The sequence below is a fragment of the Elephas maximus genome, chromosome 16 (genome assembly GCF_024166365.1).
Source record: "Elephas maximus indicus isolate mEleMax1 chromosome 16, mEleMax1 primary haplotype, whole genome shotgun sequence".
In the NCBI taxonomy this organism is placed as follows: Eukaryota; Metazoa; Chordata; class Mammalia; order Proboscidea; family Elephantidae; genus Elephas; species Elephas maximus.
Window position 1 is genome coordinate 33,441,012 of NC_064834.1, and position 14,567 is coordinate 33,455,578.

Sequence of the window (14,567 nt, forward strand, 5' to 3'; positions counted from 1 at the left end):
AAGAGAGCAGAGGATCACCAGATAGGCTGACAGGACACAGTACGACAAAGGAGCCAGCTCCAATGATCAGTGGGGCATCAATTTGTCTTTTGGGCTGTAGCACCTGCTACTAATTGGTGTGAAGCGCTCACCAGTCACTGTGTGGTTTAGAGCACTCAGCTCTCTTCTGTATATGCTGCGAGAAGCAGGGCAGCTAATTGCTGTTGTTTCACTGCCAGTGAGTCAACGTGCTGAGCTAATAGCCACAGATAGAGGGCAGACAGATTCCTGCTAGCAGCTTAGAGTTAGTCGCTTGTGATAACTAAAGCAGTTGGCATACATGTCAGAACGTGGAGAATGATGGGATGCCGTCTGGGTTAATATGCTGAGGTATTTTTGTTTGTTTTTTCTTTCATTTCTAGTAACATTTTCTTGATGATACGAGAGTGGCTGTTTATGCCTCACAGAAACGAGAAGTGTAACGTGTGAACGAATAGCCTCGGATCTAGATTATGAGCACTAGTTGTTTCTAAAGGCATGTGCGAGAGGCAGCCTTGGCAAGGAAACTTGCTGAATAATCTTACGTGGGCCAAAGATGAAACTTTAAAACGGCAAGTAAGTTCTTTTCTTCTTCCCTCCCTTTTCTAATTCTTTCAACTCTAAGACAGGAGTGAACTACAGAGAAAGTTAAGACATTGTTCTAGTACGGTGTGTCTCTGTAATCCTTGTTCAGAGAATAGAGTAGTAATGATGTGCTAGTAGTTATTTGCGGGGAGAGTGAACAAAACTGGATAGCCTCTGGTTCTTCCTGACTACTGATGGAATTGTAATTTGTTGAGGTGTCAGTATAATATTTAGATACACACATGCTTTTGAATTATGACAGTGTTTGGTTTGTCTTTTTTTTTTTTTTTTAATTTCTAATCCTCAACTACTTTCTTTGCTTTCCTCTTCCTAATTTTTTTTTTTTTTTAAGGAGCATCAGTATTGACATGTTATGTTTTGTTTTGTTTTTGTGTATGCAAACATTGCTGTTTTGTTTTGTGTTGGGTAGTTGCTGGAGGACATAGTAGGTAAACTAAAGTGGCTAGCTCTGCATGGTAATTAGCAGTATCATATTTATTGTTTTGTTATAACGTAGAATACCTTGATGTTTTCACTATAGATACTTTAGTGCATTAGATCTCTTTTCCTTTATGAAAGAATCTGGGAGCATTAATCACTTAGAATTTGAATGGCGGTAAACTTTATCTTCATAATACAAAATTAATACTAGGGAGTATTAACAGTGTTCCTGCTCTGTGATACGCCTTTGCTTTAAAAACATACTTTAGCAGTTATAGGGGAGGTGGAAACTAAGTAACAAGTTTCAGGCCTAGCCTGCTGGTACTGTAAAGTGTGTTTGTTGTATACACAAAAATAAATAAATAAATAAATAAATTTTTTGATGGTCATTAATTTGGTGGAGTTGTAGCTGTATGCAGAAAGCCATTGCTAACTCGAGTGTAATATAACAGCTTTGTGTAAGGTTAACTCCAAGTATGTACTCATTTGCTTTCACAAATAGAGCTAATTGTCAAATCTAGGAACCAAGTACATTAGGGGGTGGAATTATTGTCTTGCTTAACATCACAGAAGCAAATAATTTTGTTAAAGAGGCATAGTTTATTCATAGAATGTTTTCTGTAGTTTTCACAAAGTATTATACTTCTTATATATGTTCATGTCAACTTGGTTTTGACTGCAAACGGACTTTTCTATTAGTTTCTTTAGTTTTGTTTAGTTGTGAATAAGTGTGAGTCCGTCTATTTATCTGTACATGTGAGTGTTCAAATTTCAGCAACTTGATCCTGTTGACTGTGGACTCACACTCCTATGAAATAAAAGTGCAATTTAATGTGTGCCCAGTTCCACTGACTCGGGAGAGCCTTACCTCTCAGCTGTTGCAATGATGCGCTGAATAGGGAATTCAAATCTACATCATTTTGTCTCAGAAATTACCCCTAAACATTAACCATTAAAGAATCTGAAGAAGTCAGAATGTGTGTCTCTCTCACTGTTAGCTTCTTGTCTGGAAAATCATGGAGTAAAGTTTTGAATACTCTTGATTAAGAAGTTAAAATTAAACCTTTCATTCTCTAGAATATTTTTTTAAATTACAAAATAACCATTGATGATATTACTTGATGAGATTAAATGAGTGTCTGAGCTATCAAAGTCCTTTTACAAAATTGCTAGTAGTTTCCAAATTAATAATAGTTTTACTAATAATTTTAATCTCAAGAAGAAAACACTGAGAGTTGAAGTTGAATTCCTGTTACAAACTTTGTTAGTCTTTCTACACTCATATTTTGCATAGTGATGATTGTATTTTTTCATCATCCAACTTCAGTAGCAAACAGGCTGACCCAAGCTGAAGACATTTGCAAAAATGCTCTAGTACTGAAATATGGGTTAAGTTTGAAACCAAACTCAAAAGGTAATTATTTCTTTACAAAATAAATCATTTTTCTTTGATCACAAAACATATGTCAAGTAAATGTATGCTGGGTAATTAATGGTGCCTTTTTTTTTTTCCCCCATATTACCTGACTGTAAAGGCTTGTACAATAACAATAAAAATTAAAACCAAAAATACATATAAAGTAGTCCCTAAATTTGAACACTCTCAAAGAGTAGATAAGTACACACCCCACTGGTTGTAAATACTCAGTATATATTTTCAGACAATAAGAACTACCTGTTAGTGATATCGTGGTGTAAAATAATACAAAACTCCTCTCATAAACCGCTGTTATCTCTACCTTTTTTTTCTAGCACAGAAGCTCCAACCCTCATACATTTACATTTTATTGTAGTCCTAACAGTGGGGAATGATGTATGGTTTTATGTTTCACCCAAGATCTCAACCTGTGTATAAACACACGTTGGCAGAGATAATAAATCTTCTACGACCACCCTGCTTCTAAACTGAGTGAGCATGTTCATTATCTAAAAGTTTAATTTTACTTGGGACTCTGTGAAAAAAGTAGATTTTGTTCATAGTCATTTTGTTTTCTTCCCTTTTTCATTCATTCATTTCTTTTTAGTTGTTCTTACTATTGGGATCCACTGGTGTCTTAGAACCATGTTGTCATTTCATGTCCCCATGGTTTCCACATGCAAAATTAGGCTATACAATGATAAAAAAAAAATAGAAAAATTAGTTTTATTGGACAAGTGTGACTTTCCAGAACTTTTTGTTACTCTTTAGCTATAGCATAGTTTGGAAGATATATGTCTTCTTTTGTCATTGAATTTTCCATTTTTTATCACTTTATGCTATGAAAGACTTTGGAGTCACAATTGAAAATGACTTTTGCGGCCTCATATATTAGTTTCATGCTCAAATGTCACTGGTTACATGCAGAATTATTAAAAAGTACTATGGGAATTCATTAGTGCTTGTAATGAATTTTGAGTGAGAATGCAGAAATGCTATAAGTAGTTTATGGCAAGATTGTGTTCTCTTGGTAGAGTCTCTGTATGAGTTCCAAAGGTTCAAAACACCCAGAAATTGAATTAATATGTCACTTTCAAATACAGATTCAAATGTGACAGGATCAGCAAATATACATGGAAATTCCAAATACGACCATTACCTCCTTGACCATTTGGATAGGGGGTGGATGTGAGGAGATAATTTTGAATGTTAGTATAAATGAAGCATGATCACCTTCTGTGGCATGCAAACCATAGCACCAGACTTGGAGGACTATGACAACGAATGTGACTAGTCTCAGCCTGTGAATAAGTCATACACTAATGAGTAAGATGGGCAGACACACACATGTGTGCACACACAACTTACTAATTAATACAAGAAGCACAGAAAGCTCAGGTTCTGGTCCAAGGAGAACAGTTATTTTCCTTGCAAGCCTAGGCACATTCCCTAAGCATTCCTTGTCTTTGTGTCCTTACCTATAAAAATCAGTCTATCAGAGTTTTTGTAAAGATCAATCAAGATAATAAAGAAGAAAGCTGTAAATTGTTACTCTGAAGTTTAATTATTCTAATCTTCTATCAATTATTTCTAAAGATGATTATGTGTGTGTGTGTGTGTGTGTGTGTGTGTGTGTGTGTGTGTGTAATTGTAAACAATGATAACAGCAAAACAATCTCCACAATAAAAAGTTAAAGTTTCTACCTGAGCATTGTAAGGGACGAATCTCCTTTTATCTCCCAAGTTGTTTAAAGTTTGCACTCAGCCTTAAATATCCGATCATGACTATTGAGGCTATAAACATAAAAGGCAAAAGCAATCATTATTTCAAGAAACTAAAGAAAATAAAGTTCTCCTCTTCAGAGCAGTAAATGGAAAAATTCAAAACTTGTTTATTGTGCTCTTTGATGGATAAGAAATTGATAAGAGGTGTAACTTTCTGTATAGCTTTTAGAGTGTAAGCATTCTCAGGCCGTGGCAGATGTGTAGTTCCTATTACTTTGAAAAGTCATTCATTTTAATGCCTACTGAAAGGGCGGGTTTCAGGCAATATTAAACCCTGTTTCCTGAACTGGGAGGACAGCGGTGTGTGCAATGAAGTGCATCATTCAAATGGGAGCCCAGCTAATGAATGCTTTCTCTGTTGTTTTCATTGAGGTTGTCAGAATGAGCCTTTTCTAATTCTGCATCACTGAATCCTTATGGAAATGCAAATTGTTTATCCAAGGACAGTGACTTTCCTTTTTGCTTTGTCACTTAAGGGACTGATTTCTTCAACTTTAAAGCACACCATTGGAATCCAGAAAAGGTTCATTAAAACTGGATGAGAGTTTATTTCTTTAGAAACCTAAGTCTCTAGGAAACAGACAGAGACACAGAGAAGTCTCAGAGAGACACTCTAAGAGATACATGGAGATAGTCATAGAAAGTACAAGAGAAATAGGGACACACAGAGAAATGTAAAGAGAAAAACAGTGAAAATGGACAAAAAGAGGAGAGTGGAAAAAGAAAAACTGAAATACACAGTGAGAAAAGAAGAGATAGGTAGAGAGAGACAGACAGAAAGACAGGCAGTCAGATAGACAGGGATACACAAAGGTATGTGAACAGATGGAGAGAGAGAGACAGAAGAAAGATAGAGACGGAGAAAGAAGAATAGAAACAAAGTCTGAGAGACAAAGACGGAAAGGGAGACTGAAACAGACAAGGAGAAAGACAGACAGACAGACAGACAGATAGACAATAAATAGATGTAGAGAAAAGACAGAGGAGAGATCCTCTCATCTAGGGATGGAGAAGTGAGACAGAGTATGTGAGAAACAGAGAGCATGAGGAGAGCAGATGGATCTATCATTTTTTTTCCTAAATATTTTTTTTGGTGAAAATATACAGACCAAAACATGCACCTATTCAACAATTTCTGCACATACAGCTCAATGATACTGGTTACATCCTTCAGTTTGTGTCAACAATCTCATTATTTCTATTCAAAATTTTCTACCACCATTAACTTAGATTCACTGCTCTCATGAACTTCTCATCTCTGCTTTAGAGTTGCTATTGTCAATTTGGTCTCATAAATGTAACCTTTTAAAAGAGGGGCAATACTCAAGGCATAAGTTCTTCACTAATTGAGACTCATTAACAACCTGCAATATGCAGATGATACAACCTTGCTTGCTGAAAGTGAAGAAGACTTGAAGCATTTACTGATGAAGATCAAAGACTACAGCCTTCAGTATGGATTACACCTCAACATAAAAAAAAAAAAAAAAAAATCCTCACAACTGGATCCATAAGCAACATCGTGATAAAAGGAGAAAAGACTGAATTTGTAAAGGTTTTCATTTCATTTGGATCTGCAATGAACGTCCATGGAAGCAGCAGTCAAGAAATGAAATGACACATTGCATTGGGCAAATCTGCTGCAAAAGACCTCTTTACGTGTTAAAAAGCAAAGGTGTCATTTTAAGGACTACGGTGTGCCTGACCCAAGCCATAGTGCTTTCAATCGCCTCATAGACACATGAAAGCTGGACAAGGAATAAAGAAGACTGAAGAAGAATTGATGCCTTGGAATTATGGCATTGGCGAAAAATATTGAATATACCATGGATTGCCAGAAACACAAACAAATCTGTCCTGGAAGAAGTACAGCCAGAATGCTACTTCGAAGCAAGGATTACAAGACTTCTCACATACTTTGGACATGTGATCAGGAGGGATCAGTCCTAAAGGACGTTATGCTTGGTAAAGTAGAGGGTCAATGGAAAAAAGGAAGACGGATTGACAAGGAGATGGATTGACACAGTGGCTGCAACAAAGGGCTCAAGCATAACAATGATTGTGAGCACGAAGTAGGATTGGGCAGTGTTTCATTCTGTTGTACCTAAGGTTGCAATGAGTTGGAACCAACTCGATGTCACCTAAAAGCAATAACAACACATGAGCTAAATTGTTGCCTATAACTGTTGCTATAGAGACAGGATGGTAAAGCAAAGGTTAGAGGCGAATGAAGCTCAGCTTAAAATTTGCTCCAGTACCTCACTAGGGGAGGGATCTTGAACAAGTTATCTAACCTCTCAAAGCAGTGGTTTCTGTCTGTAAAGGGTTGATAGGAAGATGCAGTTAACATTCGTAAAGTAGCCTAGCACAGAATAATAAAAAAAAAAAACACAAGAAATGTCTCAGTAAATGGAGATTGACATTATTATTTAGGTAAAATCCTTGAGAGCAGAGGCTTTAGAGTCAGAGCTCAAGTCAAATCCTAGCCCCTCCTCTTGTTCTGCAGGGAATGTAGTAAATCACTGAACATTGATAAGCTGCAGTTTCATTACTTGTAAAACTTGGAAATTATTTTCTACCTAATAGTGTTGTTTTAGGAATTAAATTGGAGAGAATATTTCATTTGGGACTTTGCACTATGTATCCTAGTAGTTTCATTAACTAGCTCAGTGTCCAGAATTTAGTAAGTACTCAATAAGTATTTAATGAAGGAGTATTTGCCCTGAATATTATATTTCATGGAATAAGGGAAAGCTGAAATGATATTTTTTTTTGTTTTGTTTTAATATGAAACACTGCCTTGCAAAGAATGCTGGTTTTGGTTTGCAGACTTTCTAGAGAGATGTCTCCCAGCCATCCGCCCTAGTCTCTTAAGACCAATTGAAATAAGAGTCATGACCATGAACTTGTACTGTTCCAGTGGTGACTTTCAGTCTTTCATATTTATGTATGCATGCATGTTTGTATGTATTTAATACTGTTTGTGGAAGAGAGAGGTGGTAGGAACTTGGAAAGAGCAAGTGGATACTGGTATTAAGAAGAATGAAGATGGAGGAGGGCCAACAGAAAGTTGAAAAGTATGTTAGAAAAGGGCATGAAACCTAAAAATGAGAGAAAGGTTTTGTAAATATGCAATAAGCATAGAAAAAATTTCAAGAAGGATGGTAGAAAGGAACATCAAAGGAAATGAGCATGGTTTATAATTGAAAATGCCCATTATAAAAAAACTAAAACTATCCCTAGTTCAAAGGCAGATTATGTCAAAATGAGACAATATGACAGAAAATACTTTCTGTGCTCAATATTTAAATTACAATGATACGTTTTCTTTTATTTGATTATTTTTAATTCCTCGATTTTTAAATACTGCGCTCTATTCATTAAATATGTTATTCTTTACAGTTACCTGTACTTGAAAGAAAGCAACCTAAGAATGTATGCAAAAGTTTAGTTCGAATACATTCTACTTTTAGTGCTTTTCTACTTTCTTTGATGTGTTATTGAATTTGTTGATAAATGAATGAAGCAAAGAATAAATATTGAGTGTCTACTGTGTACCAGGAACTGTACACGGTGCTTTTAAATATGTCATACATTTAACCTCTGTAAGGTAGGTGATGTGGAACAAATTTCCCCTCTCTGATTAATTTTATTTCTGAATATCTCTGCGTGATTCCCTTCATCTAAGAGGTGCTGACAGTCTGTTAAACAACCTTACTGTCTATCTGATGCCTTGGGCATGGAATAGAATGCTCTGTTTTGGAACAGTAGCTATTGTTTCTTTGGCATGCTAACAATTTACAGGAAATGACAGCAAAAATGTCAGACATCTTTACAAGGTTTATTTGAAAATTTTCACTCAGGATATCCTGGCTTCTGAGTTGTATACATTATATGAATTCTTATTTTGTACTCATAAATCAGGGTGAAGCCTAGAATAAAACCCAACAGAATTTCAGATAATAAGGTTTCACTTATTTATTCTCTAATGAATTTGTTCAAATGATGGTAACTTGAATGGAAGATACTGTGTGATTGAAAAAATGCTAAAGCAAAGAGTGTTTCTGGGATGTAATATAATTTTAGGCAACAGTTGCCATTTGGATCTAAATTGCATTCTCCCCCGAACAAAATATAATCAGTTTTTTTTTATTATTATTAATGGCAATAGGTGGTAAGAATGTTGGGGATGGAATGAGTTGTCATCAACCCATAGCTTCCAAATTTGCCCTGATGGTTTGTTGTCCTAGTCAGCATTTCTAGGGAAAAGACTGGAACATGCCAGGGAGACCTAAGATCAAGACTGGACTGGACGTGACACATGTGACTTTTTCTCACATTTCTTTGGCTAGAACTCTTAGTCACATGGCCACTTTTAACTACAAGAGAGGTTAAGATATGTAATCTTGCTCTATACCCAGACAGAAGAGAGAAATGGACTTTTATGAACAGATAGGTGTTTTTGTCACAAATGGTGACACACCGAAAAGCAATTTGCCTATTTATTAGTGAGGCTTGTCAACTGGTAGAGTCCCTGGGTGGTGCAAATAATTAGTGCACAAGGCTGCTAATCAAATGGTCGCAGGTTTGATTCAACTGAGAGGTGCTTTGGAAGAAAGGTCTGGTGATTTATTTCTGAAAAATCAGCCATGAAAAACTCTGTGGAACACAGTTCTATTCTGACATACATGGTGTCACCGTAAATCAAATTGACTTGACAGCAACAGGTTTTGTCAATAGGTGGGCTTTACCGTGACATATTCAGGCAGAGAGGTGGTCTTGTGTTTGATGATTCAAAGTCTGGGACTCTGTAAGAAATTCTTGGAAACACTCCAATCTCTAAACTTTGGGTCAGGGCATGGTTTAGAGACAGATTGAAGAGTTAGTTTGGTAATTTAGCCAATACCCTTTTTAAAAGATATCTCGCTCAACACTACCACCCTCCTATGTGTTTCACGGTACTCCCATTTCATAAGCTTTTCTTATGTCCTACAGTCAATTGGCTATCTCCCACTTTTGCCACTTGCAATGTAATTTTCTTATTTTGCTAAATCAGTTACTGGTCTTCCATCTACTTTCCAACTTCAACAATGCAATGTACTGAATTTACAAGTTCTTAGTGTGAAGGACCGGACCGTTTAAAAAGCACAGGCCAGACCCTCTTCTAAAGGCGTGGTCAACAGGTGCTTATCACTTACAGAATAAACAGGACAGGAATGGATAGAATAGCAAACACCGTTAGCCAAGGTTCCCTGAAGTTCAGCTCCTGTCTCAGGGTGCAATGTTACAGTCACATCCATGCATGCCCCACTTCACATCGTGGAAGAGGAACCCCAAAGACCCTTTCTCCTGGGGCTAATATACTCGCAAGCAACAATGATTACATGCCAAGCAGCATGTACAGAAAGAGAGTAGGGGAAAAGGGTAACAAAAGGAAAAAGAGTAATAAGAGGGGAAGGCCCACCACGAGCACCTGCTCAGAGTGGGTGAACATCTCCTGATTGGTTATTCTAGACTCGCTGGTGTTAGGAGACAGTCCTTCCTCTGTCACCCTTCTGAGATATAGCAATAAATGTTTCAGATCTCTCAGAGGGCAGTCATCTTTCCCTAAGGCATATACTGTGTCCGTTAGTAGCTATTAACGTCTATTAGCAGCTTTGGAGATGTGGGGGGTGGGGGAGGGCAATCATAGTATAGCACACCTGTGCACTCAGCAAACAAATTTGTTGAAATTGCACATTTGCCTTTGCTGCCTCTTTATTCTCCTTGTCCTTATGGATTAAGCTTCTTTTAAATTTCTATACTGTGCAGAGTTTTGAGAGAATAACAAATCGCTACATTTGGTACATCTAATATTTTAACAGCACACATTTGCATTTTTAAAAATAAGTTAAGAAAAGACGTTTTGTGGAGTGACTGATTTGTAAGTTGCTTTTAAACATGCAATTTAAAAATTAAAACATTTACTGAATGTCTTTTCTCAATGACAAGACGTCAGAGATATGACAATTTTTCTCTGTAAAAGGATTATGATCATTGCTTCTATAAGAAAATCTTGATTTTGAGCTTGTTAATTATGTGTTAATTCCTTGTAGTGAGTTAGATTTGCAGCTATTAAGTCACCTCAAGCCTCTTACCTTTTGCTTAGAGCACACACATGTGTGCACGCGCGCACACACCCACACAAACACACCCCAGATCAGGCTCACTATCACACTCATTTTTGCCACAGCACAATTTATTGTTGAACACAGATGGATGCTGTGGACATAGCAGGAGTAAAGAATAAGTTGTTACACAGCTCATCAGCATTCACACCAGGTATTTTCAGTTTTATTATTTTGTCATATCAAAAATCTTGTAAATGTTGTTATAGAATATCTTGGCTGTCAAATCAGTTTTAAGTTGTGAATGTTTTTAAAGCCACTTAATTTTGCTAGAGGTACTTATGTTGTCAAGTAGGAAAAATCAGCCACATTTTCTGAGACATTCAATGCTCCTTCTATCCTGTATCTTTAGAGTTTTCACCGGCAAAGTGATCAGCTTTCTTGAAAACCTCATAGAGAAAATGATAAGGTGTCTTAGGCTGTTTGACTCTACGAAGTTTAAATTCTAATTCAAAATTCAATTGACCCATTAAGTGAATTATTAAAGCAGTTTCATTGTTTCCATTACCGTCTGGCTTCTGTCTTCACTACTTCTTTAAAACATTTCAAATGAATGTCACCAATGACGTCCTATTTACTAATTTCAATGGGAGATTTCATGTCTTGTCTTATTATTACCATCTTCACTATTTGATATTGCTCACCACTCTCTGATGTAGGAATCTCTCTCCTCTATTATTTTCCATGGAACAATTTTTTCCTCTTTCTTTTTTTTTTTTAATTTTTGTTATTTTGTTTTTTAAATCTTATTTCACAACACATATTTCAGGTTCATTTTCAGAAATTTCTCCCTTTATGCGTGTCTTGCATGTTAATACTCAGAGATTTTCCTTTTCTCTTTCCTTTCTCCATGTTGCTTCTGGTTCATTTCATCTAGATTCTTAACTAATTTCTGCCTGTAGATGACAGTTAAAATTATACCCTTAACAGCTCCAAGTTTCACTCCAAGACCTCAGACCTGCACATCCAACGGCCTCCTGAAATTTCCCTTTTTATGTCTCATGGGTATGTCAGATTCACTAAGTGCAAAAGTAAGCTTATGACTCTTTACCCATCCCAACTTCCCCAACGTCTCCTTCTTTTTCCTTATATTCTTATTTCACAGACTAATGACAACTTGCATCAAATCGCCCAGCTCAAAGTCGGTGCATCATCTTTGATTTTTCTCTCTCCCTTTCTGCTTTTATTTCACCAAATGCCACATGTTTCCTTGTGATTTATACCTCCTTAATAGCTTTAGAATCAAAACTCACCTCCTACACTGGCTTAAGGCCTTCACCGTGTCTCATGTATCATGTGATTTGCTCTTAAAGGGAATGTCAAGCATTACTATTCACATAAAAATTTTCATTGTATTTGAAGGTGAGATCTTCAAAGATAGCTAGTTTAGGGGCACCAATTTTTTATATTATTTGTCTTGGCTAGACAAGCAAAAACTAGAGAAAATAAATCCAGTGATGTTACATGACACTATAATTATCTTTATATACTGAATTTTTAGACGGAATTAGCAAAGAGAATTGCGATGAATACAAAGTGTAAAAGCACAGCGGTGTGTTTTCTTGTCGTTTTAAAACAATAAGAATTTTTATCTTTGTTACAGACCCAGAGTCATATAATATGGACTAAATTATAAGAAACAATCATTTGCTATTTCATTGTATTGAAATAGATTAGGGAATCTATAACTGTATCTTTTTTCAGAAGGCATCTTTCTTATTATCAGAAATTCTGTTACTAGAAAAACTTATATTTTTTGCCTTTATATTCTCATGGGGGTGCCAACAAATGTTTGTTAAATGAATAATCAAGATTTTTTTCAAGACAGCTATTTCATGGGAATTATTTATATTTCATACCTTTGATTTCTAACGTGCCTGAACTTCTCTGAAACTATTGTGGAGAATCTTTTGTCTATATTTTTGTCTGGCTTTTTGGAAGAGATCCTGTATTATGAAAGTCATTTTTCTAGAAGCTCTTACTTTAATTGGTGGCATATAGTGATGCAATATCATAATCAAGCACTTATTCCTGGTGATTACTCGTGTCATATATGATTCATTCAAAAGCTCCATTAAAGGGTTTTACTGAGGACTCCTCAGATGATGTGATCCTCTTAAAATATCTCCTAACACTGATATACTGATGAGAGCAACAAGCTGTCATCTAGTTGCCAGTTTTGTTTCATACATTGTAAATCTTAGAATGATGACTGATGGTGATGATGAGCCTTTCATTTCCAGTAATCCCAGAAATCAGTCAAAGTTTTCATATTACTGTACCTGGGGAAGTGAGGGAGTGTATTATGTCATAACTGCATCCACTCAATGCATTTATTGCAAGAATAAATGAATAAATGTAGAATCAACAATATGCACTTCAGTGTTCCACTTTAGGAACTCAAGAACAAAAATCAAAATCTTTAACAGCAAAGTATCATTTTACACACATTTTACTATCATTTATTTTTTTTTACCTCAATGTTTGATGTAATATAATTTTGGTATTTATGTCCAATAGCTCTTAATATTAGAAGTATATCTTTTTGGCCTAGTGAATCAAAAATACACATAAATGCATAAATATCTAAGAAGCACTATATAAATCTTTAGAACAGTTCAGGATATTTACTTTTTAATGTCTGTGGAGATACTGAGTATATATGACAACCTAAGGTAGGTTGTTCTTACACGTAGTTTTTAAAAAGGGTCCATAATAAAAGCACTTATTGTGATGTCTAAAATGCATATGGCTTGCTCTTCCAAGAATTCTTTGAAGGAGTTTCATCCTTTGTAACCCACAAAGACATGGGCAATACATTTGAATGAGAAGAATATTACCCTATTTCCTCTATTATCATCCTTGACGCACAGCAAATTCTCCCAAATCCAGACCTGGTGAAAATGCTCAAAGAAAAAAAAAAAAAAAAAAACTAACATTGCCGTGAGTACCGTGAGGACTCTATTAATGGCTCTTTGGTGGGTATGAGAAAAATAATTGTGAATAACACATATCTCTGCAATTAATACATTTATTGTAGCCAATTGTCATTTCATAACTTCTATTGAAGTTTTATTTATTATATTTACAATATCATGTGAACATGTTGAAGAGAAAAAGTAAACAAATCTTGAAATAAATATGCTCCTAATTTGAATTGTTTCTTCTGAATGGTATATAAGGTGATGCCTATATACTTTACAAGTAATAGCTTCACAATTACTTTTGTCTTTATAGATATTTTTTCATTATACTATTGTTATTTAAGCATGTTAGCATAATTAGATGGATAGCTACATCCAAGAGTTGGATCTTTATTTATTTTCCAACTAATATTTGAAGATTCTGACTTGACTTTGTAATCAACCATCATTTTAAGGAATGTGGACACTGACGTGGGGTGGGTGATCAGATATGAAAAATACCTCCTATAATTTAGTGTATAATAATGTGGTGTAACAATCACACAAAACAATAAGCAATGATTGTTGATGCATTTGTGATAAATTGACAGCTCTGTTGACTTGGCTTGGCACACTCATGTCTGAATGTTAGATGTCTGGCCCTAGATTAACCTTAACTGAGAATACTGGGGCTACTTAGTTCAGCTTTGCATGTCTCTTATCCTTTAGGCTGTCATGGTCAAGCCCAGACACTCAAGTGCTTTTTCAAACTTTCCATCTCTTAAAGCAAGTCATATGGCTGAATCCAGAGTTAGAATCATATGGTAGGACACTGCAGAATCATATGGTAGAAGGAGAAGACTCAGGGGAGAGTGAAGAAGTGGGGCCATTTTGGAAATTTATTTAATAAAATAACAAAAATTTAGCTCTCATTACCTCAAAAATATTCCTATTAATAGAATAATTTAAAAAATCATTTTGGGGTTACCTTCAGCATTTTCAGTAGTGGAGCAAAGAAGCAAAAGATTCAAATGGTAGATCCTGCTGAGGAGTCAGGTGGGTGGCATGTCGGGGAAATCGGTCCATGAATGAAAAACTTCAGTAAGTGGTCTGGGAATACAGTTTGAGATCCAACCACAAGAAGAGCTGACATAACCTGTATGGCCACTAGGTAGTAGATTAGAAAAGCAGAATTCCAGTCCTCTGGACTAGCCACCAGGGAATTTAAAACATGGAAAAGTGAATCAGGAG

General features: G+C 35.8%; 1 protein-coding gene across 1 annotated transcript in view; it reads left to right on the forward strand.

The window, feature by feature from the left end:
- The first annotated feature begins 377 nt into the window (after positions 1-377).
- The window catches only part of PCDH15 (protocadherin related 15), a 999,309-nt gene continuing 985,119 nt past the window's right edge, over positions 378-14,567 (forward strand). The window contains exon 1 of the mRNA XM_049855421.1: positions 378-594. The gene's annotated coding sequence lies outside the window, so the exon portion shown is untranslated. The remainder of the gene's footprint in view (positions 595-14,567) is intronic.